At 44.4% G+C, this 25,256-nt stretch overlaps 1 pseudogene; it reads right to left on the bottom strand.

The window, feature by feature from the left end:
• Positions 1-25,256, bottom strand: LOC121837138 (annotated as a pseudogene).

Below are 25,256 nucleotides of genomic sequence, written 5' to 3'. Positions count from 1 at the left end.
GAGAAATAGCTGACTAAAGAGTCAAATTCGTCCTTGAACGTGCTTCTTTACAAAGGTGTCCCTCAAGGCTCTCCGAAGGTTCTTGCCAGTTTCCGACTTGGGGATGCTGGACACGAATTCCAGCCCTCCGTGCAGATGCTTGTGGGGAGCCGATTGATCTGTTAAGAATGCAACGAACCGTCACATAAAAGTAACAAAACAAAAACAAAACCAAGAATAGCCATACCTAACTTGCTTCAATTTTGGCAATCCAAGGGAACTAAATTTGGCTTAATACGGTTTCTTGTTAAGAAACTAGTTGGGGCCGAGGTCATTACCTACAAATGCTCTAATTTAAGGATTTACTGCCTGACGGTGTTTCGTTGTTATCTTGTTTGTCACAGAACTGCCAAAGCGCCATATATCAGCCTACGATGCACAACAGAATCACGAGTAGTAAGGCCTCTGTGGCATTTATTCGGGGATTTACGCAAAATTTCGGGTGGTAACGTAACAACAAGGCAAGGAAGCCTCACTCTGGCACTTCTTTTGTGATTTATATATATGGATACTCAGACTCTGGATAAAGAATAGCAAGTCTGGCTCCGCTTCGCCTTGTTCGGGATTTCAGTCCTCAATTCTCAAACGAAAATCCAATTTCAGTTCATAAAACTGTTCTACTACGGAAGCTCTTGTCTGCGCAGAATTGTTCTCACCCGCAACGAGCTTGAAAAGCCTCGTTTTGAGCGCCTCGCTCCCGGAGTGGCCATTGGAGAGAACAACGAACGCCCGCGCCGCTTCGCCGTACTCCGAGTGAGGAACGCCGGCCACTGCAACTTCCTTGACGTCTTCGTGCTTGAGGAGCAGGTCTTCTAGCTCAGCAGGCGCCACCTGCTGGTCCATGCACTTGATCATCTCTTTCATGCGGTCCACGACGTAGAACATTCCTTCTTCAGTGTAATAACCGACATCGCCTGAGGAAATAAAATAAAATCGCTATCAAACATAAACACAAGTGTGCAGAGGGCAATGAGGCAATGAGGCCGCGCTCTTTTTTCTCTCAAATAGTTATAAGACAAAAGCACAGCCCAGCCAGGTATTTTTGTCAGAAACCGTGCAGATCACTTGATTGTTTTTACTAGTGGTATACAAAGACATAACAAATCAAAGACTTTGTGTCTTCTCTTGTCGCTAGATGATAGAAGTCGCCACACAGTGCCAAGCATTTTCTAAAGTCTGGGATATTAGTTATCAAACATTTCTTAAGTGTCCGAAAAATCCAAATCAGGCAGTGTGCAAACTTCAAAGGTCATTAACGGGATAGATTCATCCGGATATCTCGTCTTTCATACGTCTATAATTTTTGTCTTCATTTTGCACGACTATTTCAGTGTTTGAGCCCGATTCAGTCATCCATTTTATCTGCCAACACGCGGAAGTGACTATTGACGTAAAGCGCAAATTTTTCTCACTCCTGTCTTTATCTGATTCACGTTTTACGCTGGTGGTAGCTTGACCAGGGTGGAAATTTTGCCCAAGAGCGCGTTGACATTTTGTGTTTCTGAACACAATACACATGATAACAACAACTCTATGCTTATAAGCAGACCGACAATCTATAAGCATTCTATATTGCTCTTCCAGCCTCGTTATTTGTTATACCGCCAAGGACGATTCCACTGAGCAGCAGTTGAATAAGTTCGTTATAGATGGCACCAGTTGTATTGATGTTCGCACTCCCACTTGAGTCAGGAGCAAGACCACGAATAAACACGGTATAAAAAAGAAACACTGCACAAATGTTTCGATGGCGCTGCTGGCGAATTTTAATGGATACAAAATAGAGAAAGCTTAGACTACAGCAACGCAAAACGCAACGATGGGGTTCCAAACATTCTCAGTCTAAAACTTTTCACGGCCCGATCACACCAATAAAAAACAACACACGATTAAAAATTGCACTGTTCTTCGGCAACAAAATTATTGCAAAGTGCAAAAAGGGGAAAAATCATAAAAACAGATATCTATATCTCCCTTAGCTTTCACTTTTTAAGCAAGTCAAGGAAAAAAAATAGAATGAAAACCCGACAAAAACTAGAAAGCATAGAAAATAAAATATTCGCAGATATTCCCACTGGATGACATGATGATGTCAGTCCCAACAGTAAATCAAAACCGATACAAAAAATGCTGTAAATGCAATATTTCCCTCGAAGTTTTTGTGTGACAGATTTTCCTAGCACTAAAATGCAAGGTGAAGTGCAAACCCGCAGCAGATAAACTGTTTCTAAGAACAGGCTTTCGCATTTGGTCTCGGGACAAAGCCCGTTGTGCACCTACTTTCCCCAGAAACAGTTAGAAGCGCCGATCGCTACCATCTAGGAAGCACGACGCACGAAACATATTTAGGTGATGCCACTGGTCGCCGGGGAGGACGCGCGGACAGAGTGTGTTGGACCTAGCCTCGAACCAGGACTGGCGTGCTTCAGGCAAACGTAAAGGGCGCTCCGACCTAGAGGCCAAGAGTGAAATAGAAGATGCAGAAAAGACCTAGCAGTGCACGACGTGCATGCGACGTAATGGAAGACGTTGGTGCGAGCATATAGGGTGCCAACCTTGTTTTAAAGGTTGTGGGCGCCGCGATGGCGCGACCGTTCAGTAGCCACCGGGGTGCGCCCTCGTGCGCGCTACACAATGCACCACGTGAACGAACTACGATGAACAACGGGCGTTGCCCGTCAATAAAGGATCACCAGCTCAGGTGGCACGGGGCTTCTGAGTCGAGGACGGCCAAGGACAGTAGCAAGCCAACTTCTTCGGTGTAGAACCAACCGTCACGTCTTTCTAACATTCAGTTTGTTGTTTTCGAAATCCTGGCTCAGTGTTGTTCCCCTGTGTTCGGCATGCAGCAAGGCATCTTTCCCACATGGCGCCCAACGCGCTTTAGCTGCCCTCCTGTCGGAACGACATGGGGCTGGGGTTTCTTCTCAAGGTGAGCGTCTTTTTTTTTTTTTTTTTGGAACCAACGTTTACTATTTGTCGCGACGAACAGCGTCGGCATTACGTTGACTAGCGACTGCGTGACTATTAATCAAGTCAGCGTCGGGAACGCCTATGTCGTTTAAAGGGGCGTGTACTCCTCGCGTTGCGAATTGGTCGATATGACAACATCCTTCTATCTTGTAAACACGGGAGCGTGAATTCAGCCTCACCCTGAAGGTACTCGACACCCTGGCGCATGGCGCTTATTTCTAACTGAAGTGAGTTTAATAGCTAATGTCCGGACTCGACTACCAATAGCCCTTCTTCAATACACCTGTCGGAAAAGCCCCGACGAAGGGAATTGTGGGGCTGTTCGGATGTACATTAGTGCTGGCTCAAACGCTTCGTATATTTTGGTAGCGGCATGATTCATTCTTTCTTATCATTAGTAGATGAGAACACAAGAAAAAAAAAGAAACATAAAAGGTAATACACATAATCTGTTTTGTTTTCCTTCTGCCTCCATCGCGTTCTGAAATCACGAACTGTTAAACCAAAGTCAACTACGTCTTCTCTTCTCGGATAATTTCCCGTGCCGCCCATCTGAACGTCACAATGCGCAAAGCAGACGCTGGGGGCACAACATATTTCCTTAAGGCTGTATTGACCTGTTTCCCTTAGCCAGGGAGTGCGAACGCGCACGTAAGCAGGACCATCCCTACTGAGAAAAAACAGCTCAAGTTTTCGCTATCTGGATTATGAAACTGGAAATCTAACTGGATTTCGTCTGGCTTTCAGGCTTCCGGGAAATATTCCTTTGTGTGCAAATTGGATTTCAGGTTTACAGAAACAATTTCAGTTAGATATCCAGTTCCATAGTTCATGTCGTGAAAAGGCATACTGTTTTTTGTTTCGGTGCGGGTGCGATGCTTGCATCGAGCGCACTGCATCCCTGCAGCGTTCAATCGTTCACGAGCCACGATCGTTTACCAACGCGCGTCGGTACATTCACGCGTGGTGACAGCGCGTCTAAAAGAACAAAACAAGGTTAAATATGAAAATAAAAACGCAGCTCGCCCTGTCCTATCAAAACAATGAGATACTTTTCAAGTATAGCTTTCTAGTTTTAGATATGTTTTTCCCAGCTTTTTTTATCCCACAATGCGATTCTGCCAACTTAGTGTCCGCTAGCAACGTGATAAAGCGCATTGACGTGCAACCGAAAGCAAACAAAACGCGACTGAAAAATGTTTGATTTTTCTCGCCAAAGGCGCTTCCCAAACTTGAAAGCTACAGGAGTATAGAGTCTGTGCCTGGCCGTTGTTTGGATCTCCTTTAAAGGGCAACTTTGGTTAATATTTTTGAATTCGAGATTACGACTGTTTTCAACTAAAGCAGTGTCCCTAGATTACCAAGTATAATCTTTCTTTTTATATATTGGGTGTAGTTTTATCAATATCACGGCTCAAAGTTTGGTTTCAGGCGTCTACAGCGAAACCGAAACAATCTGCTAGAGGGACGGTAACACTGGTCATCAGCCGTACGACCCCGACGTGACGTCACGAGGGTGCTGCGCCAGTGTTCCTTGAGTAAAAGCTAACCCGCTTGCCGTCCACTAAAGAGTAGCTGATCGCATCTTTAAAATCGGTTCAATAAATTACGTGGTAATTTATTTATTTATCCGAATTGAGGTAATATCTCGGCTGTGGGCATATTTCGTGCCACTAAAGCTATACTAGTCATTTATTTTGGTTTCACGTTTTGACCGGAGCTCCCGTTTAATTCATTGACTTAAATAATTGTTCCTGCCTGTTCTTCCTGCAATTCTATTAATCCTGCCTTTGGACACTGTAGGAGACGCAACGTTTGATTGAGCAGTATACACTGTGCCTCAGACAGAAGTTGTGATTTTAGTTCGTCATCTCCGGATTGCAAAATTATTTCCAAAGCATCGAAGCACAGGCATGGAATAGACAGTATCACTTGTGGGCATGGGGACAAAATGACCGAAACGTCGTTTACTTTTACGAATCTAAATGGTTTCTTCCAAGGCCTGGCTTTGTAGGAAACTAGACGCAAGAAATTTCTTATTGTGTACAGCCAGTCAACTCACTACGAAAATTTCTGTACCAGAGTGAAGAAATCCTTCCGAGTCATACAGCTTGCCGGTGGCTTCCGGGTTGTGAAGTATCCGCTCACGCAAGTTGGTCCCTTTACGCATATCTCCCCGTGCTCACGGGGTCCTAATTTTATTCCCGTGTTTACGTCCACCACCTGTTAAAGAAAAAGAATTACTTCCTTGAATACGAGCTGAACGTAGAGGAAAAGCGGATGAGAGGAGAAAACAAAGACTGACACTGATGGTGTGCCTTTGTTTTCCCCTCTCCTTCGCTTTTCCTCTACGTTCAGCTGGCATTCAAGGGAGCATGTCAAACCCACCAACTCAGCTCCAGGCCGTCACCAAAAGAGTGACTTTCTTTTACCGAAAAAAAAAAATAAATAAGGGTCAACCTACTTTCATGCGTGTCATCGCGAGAGGTGTCCCTACACTTTCGGTGTCTTCGAAGTTGGAAGGGGTGAGTGATATTGATCCACAAGTTTCGGTCAATCCGTACCCTGGGAACGAAGAGAGAAATGGTTTGTAAGTGCGTACGATGATAACAACGCTAATGTCGCCAAACGAAGAAAGAGAGGGGTGGTTTTAACTTAACTTACAACCTTTCGGAAACTGCCTTCGCAATACTTAGACTACCCTTCGTCCGACTGAAGGCAGTGTCTCTCAGGACGAATAGTCAGCCCGGTATGGTAAGTTGTCATCTCCTAATTTATAAGCGTGATAACGTAATCCCATTTGTCTGTATGTAAATCGATGACAGGTGATTGTTTGAACACTTGGCACGCGTTCTTTTTCTTTGTTAATTAAATAAGATGTAATAGAGTAGTTGCCTAAGGTACACGGTATAGTGACCATGAATCAGTTAGTTTTGCACGCAAATAATATCAACATCCTATATTCTACGGTACACGTTTGCTTCCAAGTGTAACTGTCTAGCCAATAAACGTCTAAGCGACAACTGAATCTGGTTGAATGAATTCTTAGTGAGGACATGGGAGGAAAAACAAATTGGCAAGTTTTTTTTATCTGTCTTTCATTAATAATTGCCAAGTGAATCATAATCGTTTCATAATTTATCACTCCCACACTATACGTTTTGTATAATCGTCTAAGTTTCAATTTATTCTATGTCATGATCGCCAGAGTGGGTAACAGGCAAAGATTGCATGGCTAATATACTTCGTCAAGCACATTGTAGATGTGACATCACTTGATGGAGTTGATGGCATTGGGCTTCCTCGTGTTGTTCATAACGTAATATGGAGAGGGGAGGTGGAGAAGGAAGTAGTGTACGTTTTACGATAACCCCCCCCCCCCCCCCTTTACTTCCTACGGTCCGACAAACATGAGCAAGCAGGTTCTTTGTAGACTGTCGTTTTTTATTTAAAGAAAGGACAAGACGAATGGATGTGTACAATTGTGCTAAGGCGTAAGGTTAATAATTATTATCCAGATTCATGACATAATTAAAACATAGTTTTTAATGGACAGAGCTTGCAGAGTTAGCGAATATACACCCCGAAGACGTTTGTATATCTACGAAGAATTTTTAGTATACAGTTTGTTTCATGAATAGTTTTGTTTGATTCGCACAAGCTTAATTAGCACAGCTTAAACAATTAAGCGTGTGATTCGCACATGCTTAATAACTAGGTTCGAGAAAAAATACAGCCAATAAACGCCATGCATGATATTTTGTTTGACATTCGATCAGCTGTGCAAACAATTTGTGACGGCCACAAACACGGCAAAACTCTCATGAAATAACAGTGTGGTTACCTTGTTGTAGGGTCTTGATATTCAGCTTCGTTCTTACGGCGCGTGCGACTACAGATGGCATTGAACTGCCACTAAAGTAGAGAACCCGAACACTGCTCACGTCGTACTTCTCCAAAAGGGGACTCTTCACCAGCTTTTGGATGCACGTCGGAACTTGGGAAATCACAGTCGCCTAAAAGTATAAGGCAATTACGCACATATATGAGCGGGAATTTCGCACACAACACGAGATATAAGGTTTTTTTTTTTTGATGTCGTAATGTGGAAAACTGTAGGAAAGATAGACATCAAGCTAAGGGTATTCATTGCGGCCTGTATTGTTGTTGTCAAATACGTGTATGGCTATAGAGATAGCAGCCATCGAGTAAGTGATAACAAAAAAGTAACTGTTCTTTCCGTGCGGAATCAGTCGCATTGCCGACGTTCGCCATTCTACCGAAGCAAATAGCTGTGTCACCTGCCACTTCTCACTCATGACCTTCATTGGCTTATCACAAATTTCAAATGCGATATATTCAATGGCGAAATGAACAAGATTGTTTTAAACTATATGGTATCTTTTTTTTTTTTTTTTGTCGAAACTGCCAAACCATTAAAGAGGAGGCTTGAAGTTATAATCAGAAAGATAGCGACTTTTCAGTGGTCACCTTGTATTTATCGATGGCTGGAAGAGTAATGCTAGGCTCGGATCCCGGAAGCAAGACCATGCAGGCTCCGACAGCAATCGAGGCGTTGAATACGGTGAGCCCTGACACATGCGTTAGGGGTGCAGTTCCCAAGAGGATGTCGTCTGCGTCAAATGACCGATGCCTGGGGTCACTGTGCTTTCGGCAAGATGAGAAAGCAGGAAGTCACATGAGGAATATTTAGCATGACGCGTCACCCCGTCGACCAGCGAATGCTGGTTGCCCTCACTGATGCTCGGGGTGAGCGTCCATGATGAAAGTTTACGCGGTGTCGGCGCCTCAGTGGACACATGCAGCTCGCATGGAGATCCGTAATATCGACAGGCTGATGAAGAAAACTTGCTAATATTATTACTTAGTTCGATTTTATGTTTTAACCGCCTCGGCAGCTCCAACGACAAAGGACTGCCTGCGGGTTTTCAGTTGGCAAGTTCGAATCCCGGCCGAGATGTCCGCAATCTGACGGAGGCTGTTAGTTGCATATCGAGAAATCCACCGATGGCCAGACCTAATCTGCGGAATCTAATGTCTCTGTATTCCCCCTTCCGCAATTCTTATGCCGATCCCGTTTTTGTCCTGAGTGAGCTCTGAAAGAGCAACTTGAACCACATCGGTGTAGAGACCTGCTGTTCAGAATATAAACAGACGCACGCACACGCACAAGCGTACAAAATCTTGTAATGGTGCATCTCCATTATCAAACTGATTTCTAAATTCTCACGGAACATTATATTGATATGTTCGCTGCCTGCATATGAAAATATATTTGAAGCCTTTGCTTCTCTCCGACTTCGTCACAGCAGCGAATTCCAGGGGATTGACCTTCTTACAGCTGTAATCTGAAGTGCATTAGGTTGGCGAATTAAAAAAAAACACATGCCTGCAAAGCCGACTGCACTCGTCGTCTCTAATGACAAACACCATATATATATATATATATATATATACAACGGGCATGGTGGCGGGGGGCTGAAGGCGTGGGTATAGAAGAAGAAAAGAACCCTTAGTGAAAACAGCAACAACGGACGATTTAATCTTCGACGTTTCGGCCGGAGTCCGGCCTGCGTCAGGAAGACGTCTTTCTGACGAAGGCCGGACTCCGGCCGAAACGTCGAAGATTAAATCGTCCGTTGTTGCTGTTTTCACTAAGGGTTCTTTTCTTCTTCTTATATATATATATATATATATATATATATATATATATATATATATATATATCTATATATATACGGTAAGAAGGTTCAACGGGCCGGTTGGACGTAGAACGAAAGTGGAGGAGATCCAGGAAAGGCCTTTCTTTACTGCACCGGCGTTTCAAGCGGGGACCGCTTTTCTTCAGGGTGAATGGTTGTGAAATGTCCTCTTCTTCTTGTTGATGTTCGTGTGGAAGAGGAAGAGTTACTATGAAGGGTATTGAAAATATTCAGAACAGGAGCAAACAAATTATCGTAAATCTTTGAAATTAGTAATTATAAACAATGTTAATCCAATTCAATAAAACGAAATAAATTGATTTGTAGTATTTGGCACAGTCTTTGTTACAGCTCCTGAGCACAATCACCCCCGAGCAACCGGAGCGCACACAAAAGTAGCAATGAGGATGTGTTCGGGATTAGCACCGCTTCGGGAGCGGAGATCTAGACCACGCAAGGGTGCCGTGGCGGTTTTTTATGAAGTATTTATGTCATATTTGAATGATGCTTACGCGCCCAAGAATTTAACGCAGCGGAAGGATTACCACGGGACGCACGCTCACGAGGATGTTCACGAGAGGCGTGGAACGAGCTCACGATGGCAGGCGCCTTTGGTGCAACAATGTCATCGACACGCTCGGCTAGTACAGTCCGTGCAAAACCAAAATAATTGTGTGGCTTCGGCCCTACACACAGCGTGGCAGCCAAGTGAGCACGCCTGGACTTGCATTAATACCACAAGCAACCGAATTGAATTTGTGAATGAAAAAAGCCTCCTTCAACTCTCTGTCGTGATCAGAGCTAAATCCAGATTCCAGAAGGATGACACGTATTTTTTCAATGCTATGCTCTTTAAGATGCATGTGTTTTGAGAAGGGGAGCGTGGGTAAGGACTTAATATGAGACTTGTGATTGTTGAAGCGCAACCGAAATGAAGTACTGGTTTGTCCTATATAATCCATGTTACATAGTTTACAGCGTAAAAGGTAAATAACGTTACGCGTACCGCAGTTGAGGTTACCAGTGATTTTGAAAGAAAAGCCAGAGTTCGCGCTAGTGACAAGATTGGTGGTTTCGACATATTCACAAATTTCACACCTGGGCGACTGGCAAGGTCTACAACCAGAAACGTCAGAAGTTCTATTTTTCGAGTGCACCAATATGTCCTTAAGGTTTCTACCTCGTCGATATACCACGCGTGGTGATACCGGAAAAAGGGTGCGTAATTTATCGCTTTGCTGCAAAATACTGTGATGTTTCCTGAGAATATTGTTTAAAATTGGAAGGCGGGCTGAATATGTAACCACCAGGTTGGCGTGCTCGTTTTGTGACATTTTGGGTTGGGGTTGATTGATAACTTGCTCTCGGTCGAGAGCACGTGCTTTTTCAATGGCCTTATCGACAATGGCTGGTGGATAATTCTGCTTGGATAGCACGAGTTTCAGATTGCTGGCGTTGCGTTCGAATTCATCTGAACTGGAGCATTGTCTGCGGCCGTGAGGGCTACAACTGTTCGAAGAAGCCCTGACGCTCTGCGGGCACAATGCATATTACCCGAATCTTCAGCTACCAGTGCCTCGGCCGCGCGAGGGAATTCCGACGATCCGGCTCCAAGTATCCCGGAGCCTGGTCCCCGGACACCGGCCAGGGTAATCGAGTCTGAGCCCATGAATGCTCCAGCGCAGAGCCCTCCTCCTTCCACTTCGCGGGCTCCTTCGGGTCCATGCGTTGCCCTATCTTCGGAAGAATTTCCCAGCCTGCCTCCATCTTCATCCCAGCCTAAGTCGGAAATCCCTTCTGCTCCGACAACTGACCCGACGCCCCCGTCACCCCTACAATCTGCGGAGTTCGTTCTGACTCGCTGGGACAACAGGTACTATCACCCCCGAGCAACATCATTCAAGATGTTTTATGGAGGCACGCAAAATTATAGATAAGAGAATACGATTTCACCTTCATGCTCAAACACTCCGTAGGTATCTTAATTGTGGCACCGCGCCTAGGGGACTAAGCTTACATTTGACTCCTTCCATGAATACCCTTAACGAAGGAGAAATGAATGAGTGAAATAACGTCTTAAAAAGAGCATCTCTGGATTTAGTTAATGTTATTGTCAAACATAGTGAACGACGCGCCGGTGACCTTGCCGTCACAGAGTATAGTTACAAGTCCAGGAAATTATTATCTCACACCGAGAAAAACGCGCTTGAAGAATACGAGCGAAAAAGACTAAATGAAAGTAACGTAACAAAAAATAAAAAGTTGGCACGCGACAATGTGGTAGGATTATCGGCTGCTCCTTCTAACACTGTCACTCGCCGTACGGACATGATCCATATCTCAGATGACCATACTAACATTCAACCCCGTTCACAACTCACTACCTCGAACCAACCACAACGACGCACACAAGTTGCACCTACTGAGTGCTCATCTACCGGAGGAATGATCATCCAATCGCTGAATATTATAAACTTGTCCAGTGTTATTCTATCCGCCACAGAACTCTCATTGTGTTCCAGAGGCCTCAGCTTCTGCCCCACGTCAGAAGAATACAATGAATTCCAAATATATAAGGACCTCGATAACTTCGCAAGAAACCTGAGACTCAGAGTATTTCCACGATCATCCGCAAGACACCAGAGAGCGCATTCCTAATACTTCGAATAAGTCATGGACTCCAAAAGAGCAACGCGACAAGTACCTTGATTTGTACATCGAATCGGTACAGCGTGATGTGATCAGAAACTATCAACAACGAAAATGTCTACGTCACAATCTCACTCCTGCTGAACGCATCGCTATGCGTGAACTCAGCTCAAGAGATGATATTATTATTAAACCTGCTGACAAAGGAGGAGCCATAGTTTTTATGAATAAGCAAGACTATCTAGATGAAGGATTTCGCCAGCTAATGAACCAACAATTTTACAAAGAACTTCAAGCAGATCCGACCAAAAAATTCACTAAACTAATAACGGACACTTTGGACTTAATGCTGGATAATGGAGACATTTCGGAGGAGATGCATAAAGCAATGAAGCCGGCCTATCCAAAGGCTGGCCGCTTTTACACATTACCTAAAATTCACAAACAAGGAAATCCAGGACGACCAATTTTATCCGGAATAGACACGGTGACAGAGAGAATTTCTAGCTTTGTCAATTTCCTTATTATGAACCTTCCCCCTACGATGCCATCATACATAAAGGACAAAAATCACTTTCTTCGAGAAATAACAGAACCTGTAATTCCTACTGACGCAATCCTGGTCACCATGGATGTTGCGTCCTTATATACAAACATCTCTCACCAGGATGGCATCGAAGCAGTAATCAAGGCGTATAACAATGACCCTCCAACAATTCGTGTCAACAACGACGTCCTCGCAACACTTCTCAGGTTAGTTTTAGAACACAACAACTTTGAATTCGAAGGACGACACTTTCTACAGACTCGGGGAACTGCAATGGGCACAAAGATGGCCCCTAACTATGCAAATCTTTTTATGGCCGATTTAGAGTCACGCTTCTTGTCTAGTCGCTCTCTGCAACCTCTGGTTTATAAGCGATACATCGATGATATATTTATGGTATGGGCACACGGGGAGTCAGCACTCACAGACTTCATTCGGGATTTCAACGGTCTCCACCCCAGTATTACGTTTTCGCACAGTTATTCTAAAACGAGCATTGATTTTCTTGACGTAACAGTCGAGATCAGCGGGAATGCTCTTACAACAAAACTCTTCAGAAAGTCGACGGACCGTCAACAGTACCTGCACTTCAAGAGCTCCCACCCTAAACATTGCAAAACAAGTATTCCCTATTCTCAAGCTCACAGATTCCGGAGAATATGCTCCAGTTTAGATGAATTCGAACGCAACGCCAGCAATCTGAAATTCGTGCTATCCAAGCAGAATTATCCACCGGCCATTGTCGATAAGGCCATTGAAAAAGCACGTGCTTTCGACCGAGAGCAAGTTATCAATCAACCCCAACCCAAAATGTCACAAAACGAGCACGCCAACCTGGTGGTTACATATTCAGCCTGCCTTCCAAATTTAAACAATATTCTCAGGAAACATCACAGTATTTTGCAGCAAAGCGATAAATTACGCACCCTTTTTCCGGTATCACCACGCGTGGTATATCGACGAGGTAGAAACCTTAAGGACATATTGGTGCACTCGAAAAATAGAACTTCTGACGTTTCTGGTTGTAGACCTTGCCAGTCGCCCAGGTGTGAAATTTGTGAATATGTCGAAACCACCAATCTTGTCACTAGCGCGAACTATGGCTTTTCTTTCAAAATCACTGGTAACCTCAACTGCGGTACGCGTAACGTTATTTACCTTTTACGCTGTAAACTATGTAACATGGATTATATAGGACAAACCAGTACTTCATTTCGGTTGCGCTTCAACAATCACAAGTCTCATATTAAGCCCTTACCCACGCTCCCCTTCTCAAAACACATGCATCTTAAAGAGCATAGCATTGAAAAAATACGTGTCATCCTTCTGGAATCTGGATTTAGCTCTGATCACGACAGAGAGTTAAAGGAGGCTTTTTTCATTCACAAATTCAATTCGGTTGCTTGTGGTATTAATGCAAGTCCAGGCGTGCTCACTTGGCTGCCACGCTGTGTGTAGGGCCGAGGCCACACAATTATTTTGGTTTTGCACGGACTGTACTAGCCGAGCGTGTCGATGACATTGTTGCACCAAAGGCGCCTGCCATCGTGAGCTCGTTCCACGCCTCTCGTGAACATCCTCGTGAGCGTGCGTCCCGTGGTAATCCTTCCGCTGCGTTAAATCCTTGGGCGCGTAAGCATCATTCAAATATGACATAAATACTTCATAAAAAACCGCCACGGCACCCTTGCGTGGTCTAGATCTCCGCTCCCGAAGCGGTGCTAATCCCGAACACATCCTCATTGCTACTTTTGTGTGCGCTCCGGTTGCTCGGGGGTGATTGTGCTCAGGAGCTGTAACAAAGACTGTGCCAAATACTACAAATCAATTTATTTCGTTTTATTGAATTGGATTAACATTGTTTATAATTACTAATTTCAAAGATTTACGATAATTTGTTTGCTCCTGTTCTGAATATTTTCAATACCCTTCATAGTAACTCTTCCTCTTCCACACGAACATCAACAAGAAGAAGAGGACATTTCACAACCATTCACCCTGAAGAAAAGCGGTCCCCGCTTGAAACGTCGGTGCAGTAAAGAAAGGCCTTTCCTGGATCTCCTCCACTTTCGTTATATATCTATATATATATATATATATATATATATATATAGATATATATATATATATATATATATATATGAAGCACGTACTGTACCTCCATTAGTTGGTCTATAACGCTGTTAAGGCACATATAGGACCTAAAACGCGTGAGCACTCACCACAGAAGGCAGACGCTTGCTACAATATTTTTACTGGATAGCATAACGCCTTTTGGAAATCCAGTTGTGCCACTCGAGTAGATCAGTGCCAAGAGCTGCTTTGGATCCCCACTGGGCACCGGCTGAAGCTCGCACAGAGGAGTGTTCTTGAGCATCGCAAAAGATACCATGTTTTCTCGCTCACCGAAGATGACCAAAGTCTGCAAAATAGTATAACCTATACTTATTAAGACAGTCAATTATAATTAATTAAATTACAAAGTCCCTTTCTCGGCGGTTTTTATGAGCATGGGTAGCGATGACGGTAAACGTGACTTTATTCACGGTCAATAGTATACCTTACACCTATAAAAGGAGTCTTAAAATTACAAGGCACCTTTCTTTGCGATTTGTATGAGCATGCGTAGCAATGACGGTGAACTTAGTTAAAATATGTAGCATATTGTTTGGATGTCCATATCCTTAAGAAGACATGGATAACCAGTAACGAGCAGCTGCCGTATCTGTTGGACGACAACAGCACCGGTATAACTAGATGCAGTAAACGTTGTGGTGAAATAGCAGTTTAAGGAAAGGCGTTGCATCACAGCAATAGTTTGAGCAAGCCATTAGTCATGAATGCATATCTTGAATTCATACTGGTAAATATAATTATCGTTGTCATTTACAATTTCACATGACAGCAACGTGTTAAGTTTTACTTTCTCGTGGACACATTAACTTATAATACGGCCAGCTGAACTTATAAATATAATATAGAGAGAAAAATATAGAGACACACCGCGCAGGACTACTTTTATACGCTCAGTCAGAGATGGCAAAATTAATTTCAGAAGTTATTTCAATAGCATTACTAATTAATTTCCTAAAAATTGCAAAGATCTAATTAAATTGCATGACAAATTACCATAGACTAGAAGTGATGACATCAGATTAACATTACTTTCAAAATGTAATGAATTTATTTTACATTACTTTTTAATGCATCGAGGCAGTAATTCGTGCTTACTTTATTTACATTGTATGTACTAGAACTTAGATCTTCCTGTTCACGCCCTAAAGGCCCGTTCGCACTCTTGCAACCGAGTACGACTGAGAGAGACGAGACCGGTTTTTAAGCCTCTTCCGACTTCTTAGGACCAGCTCTGCTGCAGCGCATCCGGTTCCGAGAAGTCGCAAAAGGCTTAAAAACCGGTCTGGTCTCTCTCGGTCTTACTGGGTCGCAAGAGTGTGAACGCCGCTTTAAGGCTTCATGCATCTCAAAGTGAACCAGACTGAACAGTTGTTCCGCTGGCGCACACGACTGAAGTGTTAAACACGATCAACAGCTTCTTTATATTGAACTCAACGACATTCGCCTCACCGGTTTCGCTTTTAATTCAAGGGTGAAGGTCCTTTGCTCAAGGGTGATTTGATACCGTATTTCTAATTTTAAAGACGTTATAGTCAGTGTTAGTTACTTTAGTGGAGCCAAAGGAACTCGTTTTTACACGGGAGTTGTAATGTGAAACATTTTCTTCCTTACTCAGACGAAGTATAATCCTTCTCTCCCAAGAGCACTTTTTGACGCATACTCGCGCATCCGCTCCAGTAGTATCGTTCCAAGACACCCGAAGAACCCCAGTTCTTGCACGTAGTCACACAAGGAGGCTGCATACTTCTTGGGCAAAAGCGTCGCCAGTTGAGGAAAGGGATGGCGCGAGCTTCCTAAAACGTTTACTTTCCTCACCAAATGGGTGGCAGTATCTCCTCGTTTCCGTCTTTATGATTAAACTCCCCAAAGAAAGGCAGACAGGCATACCGCGTGCGGCACCAGCTTTCCTCGCTTCCCCTCTTTTCCGACTATAAGCACCTTTCCCTGACATCCACACTCCTTAAGCGAAAACAAGGAGATATTAATATTTACTTGATATTTGTTAAGCCCTTGGCTACGCAAGAAAAGTTCTGCGGTCTTGACAAGGCATTTGGGATTATCTATATATTCCGTTCGTTTGTTCTTCACGATGGTCGAGGCTTATGGTTAGACCTTGCTTGACGAAAGAGTAAGAAGACTAGGGACCCGCATGTCCAATACTCCGTTTCAGTTTAGCTCCGAGCGTGGCCAAGCTACGGGTTGCCTGGGCCAATGAAACGCCGACGATAGGACGCGACTTCGCCCACACTTCGTATATCACCCCGCGCGGAATCTGCGCAAAGGATTCGAAGAGAGATATTTCGTCTGCTACGGGAGTATCGACGGCATCGTCTGCTACATGATTAAAAATGCCATTTCGCGTTCTGGAATAAAACTCCGGTTCAGGGCGGTGGCTGCTGGGCTTCGCGGAGAGCCGTCGCGCTGCCGGCAGAAGAAGGCCGTGGCTGGAACACAGAAGTTGGTAGGTAACGTTCGGTGACCAGACGGTCGTATTCTTTGTCGCGGTGCCGCCCGTAGCCCACGGAAAAAGCGGGTTGAGCGACCTCTCTTGGTAGACTGCCACTCGGTCTCCGAGTTCAATCAAAGCAGCGCCCTCTTTCCGCGAACGCAAAACAACAGCAAAAGCATACCGTGTCCCTAGGATCGCACTGGAGTACGCGTCTTCTCGGCGCTCCACCGACAACGCATGGCTTTGCCTCTGACCGCCGCCTCGACACCCGATTTCGACCCTTTTTTGTATTGGAGAGCGTTTCCCGCCGTCGGCAGATCAACGTTTCGTCGATTTCCTAACGTCTGTTAGCTTCGATGTTTGTTGAGCAACTTCCCGGTACGACGCGGTTTGGGACTCCTGACGAAGACGAATACACATTCATGACGATCTCGCGCCTGATGCCTAAACGTGGCTTTCTTCTTATCTTGAGTGGTCGGTGAAAATTAGGAAAACAGGAAACCAAGGGATGTCCAGCAGCTTGGCGAGGAAAGCGTCGAACTTAAAGCCCATGTTTCGGCCGTTGAGAACACGAAAAAACACCCGAAAAAAAACAAAAACGTGCCGCAGTCGCATCAGCGATGCCTGCAGGTAGGCGTTTTTTGTCGAAGGATATTCATGACTATATTATGAACAACGTGAAACGTAATTTTTTTATTTATTTTTTTGACAATAAGTTATTAGCAGAAAACATCTGGAAAATTTTCCAAAGTTTGCACACGAAAAAAGTATCTATAAAATTTTACTTTTGCGAACTACTTCGTGACGCGTATGAAAGCTCGATTGCGAGTGGTGAACCGTCCCCAGCCTTTGGCTGCGCTCGGAGCTAAGCTGAAACGAAGTCCTAGCTGTCCTTCCGGGTTTTAAAATCCCTTGATCCAACAGGTGATGTGCTCTTCGCCTTGTAGCCTATAAGTCGGTCTATCCTAAGCTGACAGTGCGAAGAAGCTACGCGCTGTTGGTCCAGTCGCGTGTCTACACTTCGCCACGTAACCACGCTCTCGTTTATATCCACATGCAGAAAAAAACTCGCAGCTCCCACTCCACTGTCAGCTCAGGGATGACCGAAGTAGAGAACCGTCGTGCAGACGTGGCGCCGTGAATCTATCTTCTCTGGAGTTCTTGAGCCGTGGCCTACCAGCAATGCCTTTACACCAAAGCTTTTCTCTCCTTCGCCTTTTGAGCCCGCCTCTGTGCGCCTGACGTGTTCCTAGTACAAAGCTTTTCTTTCAGATGGCCCTCGTTTATTCGCTCTGATGTCTCTTCCACGTTATCTCACCATGCAAAATATTCTTTCTATTTTTTCTTCTTAAAGCTTGCAAACTAGCTTTTTTTATCTGGAACAAAAGTAATTTCAAAAGTAATGCGCAATTCCTAAAATTTCCTACCTGAAATGAATTAACTACGTGACTAAACTACAAGCCTTTAAAAGTAATGAATGACATAACTCATTACTAAAGAAGTAATTTCATTACAGTAATGTCATTACTGCCATCTCTGCGCTCAGTGCGTAAGGGCAGATAGCAACGTTTTGTGAAATTGTTTTAGTCTTTGTCATTTGCCAATTCTTCTCCACTGAGTGCCTTGGCTGGCCCTTCCGATGCTGTAAAGTGCGCGCAAAAACAATCGCCTAGATCCTACAATCTGCCGCCCTTTTGACCCATCAGATATTTTGTAGTGCATGCATTTTGGACTAAATACGTAAATACATATATTAGGGAATGTGTGAAAATTAAACGCATGTGAAACTAAAACCCCCAAAAAGTTTCGGTTAACTTACACAATTGCTAGACTGTCCGCTTTGCGTGTTATTCGCTCCAGGTCCAAGTGAAGCAAGACCCGAAATATTTCTTTTCCACCCCATTCACTAACGCGCTTTTGACGTTAAATTAATATTTTCTCACCTCCACACTTGAGATGGTTGCACAGGCGGATTTTGTCTTGTCTGCATTAGCTTCATCGCAGAAGACCAGGCTGGGGCGGCTGTCTCCAAACTGATAAGTGGGTTCTCCTGAAATATTCATTGATTTTATTTAGTCAACAAAGAAATTTGTAACTGAGAAATATCAAGTATGCATTCTGATTTAATTACATGATCGTAGGTGGCCAAGAGCTTCTCCGGAAGAAAAATATAGCTCGTATATATTTCATGTAAAAGCAAATAGACAAAAAGATGGTGACCTGCGATTTTTGACACGTAATTTATAAAGTATGCCGAAAAAGCAAGAACCGTATTCAATAAAAGCAAAGAAACGGTAACAAACTGGATCCGGCTATAATAGATTAACCAATCGATTAACGGCCTAAATAAATATAACCGACTAATTTCCTTCACACCTTATCGGTCGAATGTCGACCCTTCTATCGGGCCGTCACGGGAATTATCTCTGGGGCTATCAAATGCAGCCTGAATATATAAATCATTGGCAAGATTGTTGGTCCTTCGGTCTGGCCATGTTTTCAAAGCACACAACGGCAATAATTTCCTTGAGACCTAACCATACTTCGGCATGTTGAACTTTATTTATGAAAATATTTCCTTTTGAACTCTTTGCTACTTCTGCCATATGGCCCTTGTTAATAAACTAGGTGAAAAAACAAAAGTAGTTAATTGGAATCAAGTAGTTTCACTGAAACGTTATGCCCGAGCATGGTAATGGCAATACAAATTTCAGCTTATAGCGGCCCCCAATGTGCAATTATGTAATCGCAATTTCCTGATATTAAGCAATTTGAGTAACTTTAATGTTGAACAGGTTACCTTTCTTTTATTCATTAAAACGCAACGGATCACTTAACTGACTATGTTTTTATTAAAGCGCGGTACCACTAGCAAGGTAAGCAGGGTTAAAAGCTAAGCTGTATTGCCTGAGCATATTGTCCAATTTCTTTTTTTTTTTTAATTTACGTGTTTTCAAGAAATTTTTTTTTTTTTTTTTGAACGACGCATTGAGCTCGATTGCTGTTAGCCACAGAAAGGTTTGAAATATAGAGGCATTCAGGGGTTTTAGGGGCCATCGGTGACTAAGTTTGACAGAATCCGCCAAACTTTCTTTGACACGACGGAGGTTGCTGAACAGTTCTCGCCAAGCAAGAAACAGATCTGGCTTATTGAGCCCATGATAGAACTTTGAGACCGAGTGCATGTGTTCTCCGCAATCTTAAACCTGCAGGCTTGTCTGCCTGCTTTTAAAACAAGGGTTCTTATCTTCTCCACTATTGTCCGTACCGTTGTGTACAGTTTGCAATGTCGGATTTTAGACCGAAAAGAGAGTTTGTCTTTGGACAACCTGCACCGGATGCATAGTCAACACAAGATGTTCATTGTATTTGTTTCACTCCTAAAAATGGTAGGTCACCAGCTCCCCAACAAATAGCACTCCATGCTGACTAATGAAACAAGACGGATAAAAATGAGTTTCTAAAATTTTATTATTTGTATAATTTATACCGTTTTAATTTAGGAAAAAAATGGGCGTGAACGTTCAATGTCTTATTTCTGAGTTATCACGACCGCTTTCTGAACGAGTTTACAATTGTTTATTTATTTAAGTATTATCTGAATACGACAAGCAGTGGAGTGTTATGCTTCATCTACATTGATCACTTGCACGAAGCTACGTTAAATGTAACTCGCAAATCCACTGATGGCGAAAGTACCACTATGAAAGGTTTCACGTGAAATAGCTTAAAGTTATACAAAATCGAAACTTGAAACATCCTCCGAACACTTTGAAACGGGTGAAATATGGTTCATAATATCCTAAATGATAATCATGCGCTTGTATTTTCAGTGGACGGTTATAGTTTTCGTTTCAACCGACAGATTTCGGCGAGCGCTTCAAGATCGGCCATCGAGGCGGCGCGATGCGTCTCGGGACATTTGCCCGTGACGTCATGCTCGCAACTTCCCGGGCCCGTACACGGCCAAGGGTACCGTATTATGATCGTCGTCACAAGGTGGCAGCAGCGTTATCTTCAATGCGTTACATTCCCACCAAACGAGATTACCCGAGGTATTGTGTACCAGAACTGGGAGGTGTGCCAAGCATCGCTCGTTCACGGGCGCCTTCATCGGACACGCCGCGCCGTGGCGCGGCTATGGTGAGCCCGTGGCGTGAGGCACTGTAACGAGGCTAGGCCCCCCAACTAGCAGGGTGGTATTGGGATATCATTTTATTCGTTTTAAAATTTATTCTTTTTTTTTTTGTGGGGGGGGGGGGGGGGTTTACGGCCGAAAAACTGGAGTTTGTGTGCTGCTGACATAAAGGAGACCACGTCTACATAATGAAATGGGTGGCAAATTTTCGCTTCTGTACCCCTTTAAACTTAATATCCGCAGTTAGCATATCAAAGTGATAATGAATAATTTTGAAAAATTATTTTTATGTAGTCTGCGCCAATAGGTAGTCAGCACAAAGTAGAGCGTCGACTTTTAAGTGAGATTTACCCGCGATTTATTTCTAGCCTTCTCCTTCAGAGATGGCGTTTATTTTTTTTTTTCGCAACACACTCTGATTACGTCTGTATGAAACAAGGAGTCACAAGAGCGATGGAATCACAATTGGACAACGGGAGAGATACCCGGTATTCCTGTAGCCATGTGCATACTATATCTATTTGTGGGAACTACATGCCGAGGAGAGAACCAGCAGTCGATAACCTGTTTGATGGATGGCGCTAAAGAACTTGTCACCGTCAAAGAAATATTCATCACGGGTGATTAAAATGAACATCTGCATGGACTGGATAGCTTGGAGGATTACAATTGGCGGCTAATGGTACATACGGCTGAAAACTTCGCCGTAAAGGTAGTGAATCGGAGAGGCTCATGTGAGGAACAATTTACCTGGAATGCCCGCTTAAGCCCAACATGCATCGCCTACGCTCTAGTGTCACATAACCTGGCTCGATATCTAGTTCAATTTCACATCGATAAAGATGGCAAAGCCAGTATAGGGAGCGATCATAACGGCATGAAACCAGCATTCTCGAAGGCAATGGGGAAAATAGCAGGAGCAACTGCCCCCTTCCCCCGACAAGCCTTTCCAGACTCTCTACAAGGGCAGCTGAAAGGGTGGTTGAGGAATTCAAAACAGCAACAAGAGGGTGGGTGCTGCTGTCTAAGCAAGACATCTGGAAGAACTGAAGAGACTCATCCGGAAACACCTGACGAAGTACCCAGATGAACGAAGACGAAGAAAGCGCTGGCGGGACACCGAGGTTTACGCCACCATCAAAGTACGGAGCCTTACAGAACACTTGAAGGAGGTATTTTCGCCTCTGAAACAGCCATGCGCTTTAAGATATATTTCCTCGTCAAAACGTCGGTTGTTCCCCACATGACATTACCAGTGGAACCATCGGCCGGGTGTCAGTTATGCACCCACTAGCTCATATAAAAAACAACGCCGCCCATAGACTGAACGAGACTGCGACGAGCGTCCTTAAAGCACTCAGGAAGGGTTGCACGGTTCACCTTGCAGACATTGCCCACAACATTGCATCTGGAAGTGATGCCATGCCTCTAGAGTCTAGACTGTAGTAGCGGTAAAGTCATTCTTGTCCCCAAAGAAAGCCGTGACCAACGCTACTTGCGCAACTACAAACCTCCGACCGTGACTAGCACGATGTATCGGAACTTCGTCCACGTCCTGTAGGAGCAGATGAATGCATCAGCTAAGAAAAACGGCTTACTCACGGAACTCCAAAGGACGTTTCCGACGAGGCCACCGATTGGAAGAGCACCTGTTTACACTAACACAATATAGTGAGGTGGCCCGGAAAAAAAGAAAAGAACACTAATATTTTGCTTTCTGTACGTTGCATGGCATACGACAGTGCACCACATGCTGAGCTCCTAAATCAATTACAGCAGATTGACATGCGACACGAAAGACTACTTGCAAGACCTTCATGCTCACCTCCACCAATTAGCCATCCAAGGAGCAGGCATACTCCACAAATGCAGCTTGTGGAGTTGTAAACGATTCATTGTGTCCCGGTAGCTCAGGGAGGCGGTGGTGGTACCAGGTTTGACTTTAAGTAATGCTGTTCAGTGTATTCCAGGAGACGTTCGAGTTCATATAGAACTTAGTCAAAGGGAGATTTGAAGACACGCGCTGGGCTGCCATCGGACTGTAGCAAACGAAGCCATTCAGAGACACCCGGGTTGGCCTTCGCTGGAGCCAGAGAAGTGACAAGTAAAATCGGTTACTACGGATATCTTCGAAATATGGATGACTGCCGGTGAGCGAAGAGGCTGTCCAAATACTCCTACTTGACCGGGCTGCGGAACCGCTGGCAAAAACGCCTCTACCAGCTAGAACGGAAGTTCGACTTCCTTGCTGAGCCCATAGACGCGTTGACAGCTACGGTGTGGGAGGCAGAAGTCAGAAGAAGGTCCACGACCTGGAGACGCAACAGTGGCTAAATGACGCCCAATCCAAGTTTACCCTGGGTATGTATGTGGCTAACACACAGACCATCGGATCAGCAGACCATCGTCGCGCGGCGGCGAGCAAGAACACATCGCCATGGCATCACTGCGCCATACATGCTTTGCCTCTCATTGGTCCTATTTTTTCGTGTAGTGCAGCAGACAGAAATCTCACAGAGATCGTTCTCCGGCAAAACGTCAAAACTGATCTCGGCGGTGTCAAGCATAGGAATCATGCCGCGAGTTGCCGTCTCTGCAGGCTCGTCAAAAACAGCAACAACAAAATATGGTACTGGTGTCAACATCTTGTTTAACCTAATGAAACAAAAACTAAGGAAAACAGTCCTGTAAAAGTTATTTACACCAATTCGCAAATACCAAGTAAGTTAGTCTTCCCCTCAGGATCTTAATATTCACATAAAAGAAATCTCTACTTCGTACTACTACTCGTTTTGTCGCTTTTATTTTTTTAGTAATTTTAATTTCATTGCCTCAAAATTCACTCAAAACAGTCAAAATGGTCATAATTTTGGATTTTATTAAAAATCTTCAGCGCTTTTAGGGAATGTCTAAGGGGTATGCCCTTTATTGCGTACTCATAATGCACCTCAAAAAGAGTCAATACTGTCGTGCATTTTTGAAACAGATTTGTTTACCGATATATGCCCCATTGAGTGACGACAAAATGAGTCCCCCTTAAACACGTGTAGTCGGCGGGTCCGAAAAACACTGTACTCACTTTCCGTAAGACTCGACTTGGCGAAAACCATACTGCCGCCAGTCAGGACGGTCCCGTAGAAGGCGAATACTATGTCCGGAGTGGCGTCGCAGTGCAGGCCGGCCAGTTGACCGGGCCTGAAGCCCAGCTTCTGGAGACCCGCTGCCACCCGGGACGAAAGCTCGAGAAGCTGGGCGTAGCTCCAGCGTTCGTCTGTAATCCCGTCGATCTGCGGAGAGGCTCGGCTGTCACACCAACTTCCACGAGGAGTTCGCGAAAAATGTATTAATTCCAACCCCCAGTGTGGTCCATTGCAAAGGAAAACAATGGAGCTTTGTCTCAGAAATATAGCCTGTTTGCCGGGATACCTAAGCCGTAAAACGAAACGCTCGGTTACCCTGACCACATTGAATATAGGACTCAGGCATAACGTCAGGCTAGATATTCGCTAATTTAACGCCCTGCGCGTGTGACTTGTTCTTGTCATGTGCCGGGGGAACATTATGTATGAAGAGTTTCGCCGAGCCCTATGAGAGTTGTTACAGACGCGAAAATCACTTTCGCGAAAAATATTGCGTCTAGTCGCTGACAGAATAAAAAGAGCAGGGAGGAGGTTCAGCCTCCGGCGCAAACTTGCTACATTTGACGACGCTTCGGCGTCCCGTAAGCCCCTGGCATGCACGCTCAGCGAAAACACGGCGAAAGGTAACGGTCGCGTTCTGGATGCCGAGCGCTCGAAAGAGTCGCCAGGCCAATCTCACCTTGTCAGAACTTAAAAACGCATCATCCGCAATCTGGAGTCCACGCCAAGTGTGTCTTATCAACGGCATCAGAGAACTTTAAAAATCGCACCAGCAGATTCATGCAGACTTCATATTCATACGATGCCAGTGTTTCGTCCCTAAAAGCTAAATCATATTTGCTCACTTTCCTTGTCGTCAACGCAATTCTTGTCCCTCTTTCTTTCACAAGTTCTTCTACTCTACGCTTGGCATCACACTTTACATCGTACCCGAGCGCACCGTTCATCTCCTCAGATCGCCCGCGTAAGGTCACGCAGTCACCTTTTCTGCCTCACTTCTTATCCCGCAGCCAAAGACGGGAACGACCTTACTAACAACAACGCTGCCATCGCCTACCCATCAAGCTTCGCAGAAAGTGTCACCATTAGTCTATCACAGTCAATTAATGTTGCACTTTTTTTAAATTGTTTATCTGTACGGCCACCCCTTAGCAATACCCCCTAACGGGGGTCTTTAAGGTAATAAAGTAAAGTGAAGAGACTGTACCAGTGGTCGAGACCGCATAGATATCCAGTGTGGGGGACCACGGTCGTAAACTTAGTTAACTCCACAACAAAAAAAAGATAGCAGGTAAAACTGCCACTCCTAGAAGAATTGAAAGTGTTTCACCAACCAGTGCTGTCCGGTCCTTGAACCTTTCGCAGATAGACCGGAAATATTGCCCTAAGTGAACGTCAGGAATGTCCAGATCTTGAGTTTTCGATGTGACCTCTTTCTCCTCTACGACGGCTTCCATTGTGC

The sequence above is a fragment of the Ixodes scapularis genome, unplaced genomic scaffold, assembly GCF_016920785.2.
Source record: "Ixodes scapularis isolate PalLabHiFi unplaced genomic scaffold, ASM1692078v2 PGA_scaffold3__209_contigs__length_174095766, whole genome shotgun sequence".
NCBI lineage: Eukaryota > Metazoa > Arthropoda > Arachnida > Ixodida > Ixodidae > Ixodes > Ixodes scapularis.
Note: the sequence above shows the minus strand (reverse complement) of the source record. Positions and strands in the feature narration are given on the sequence as shown.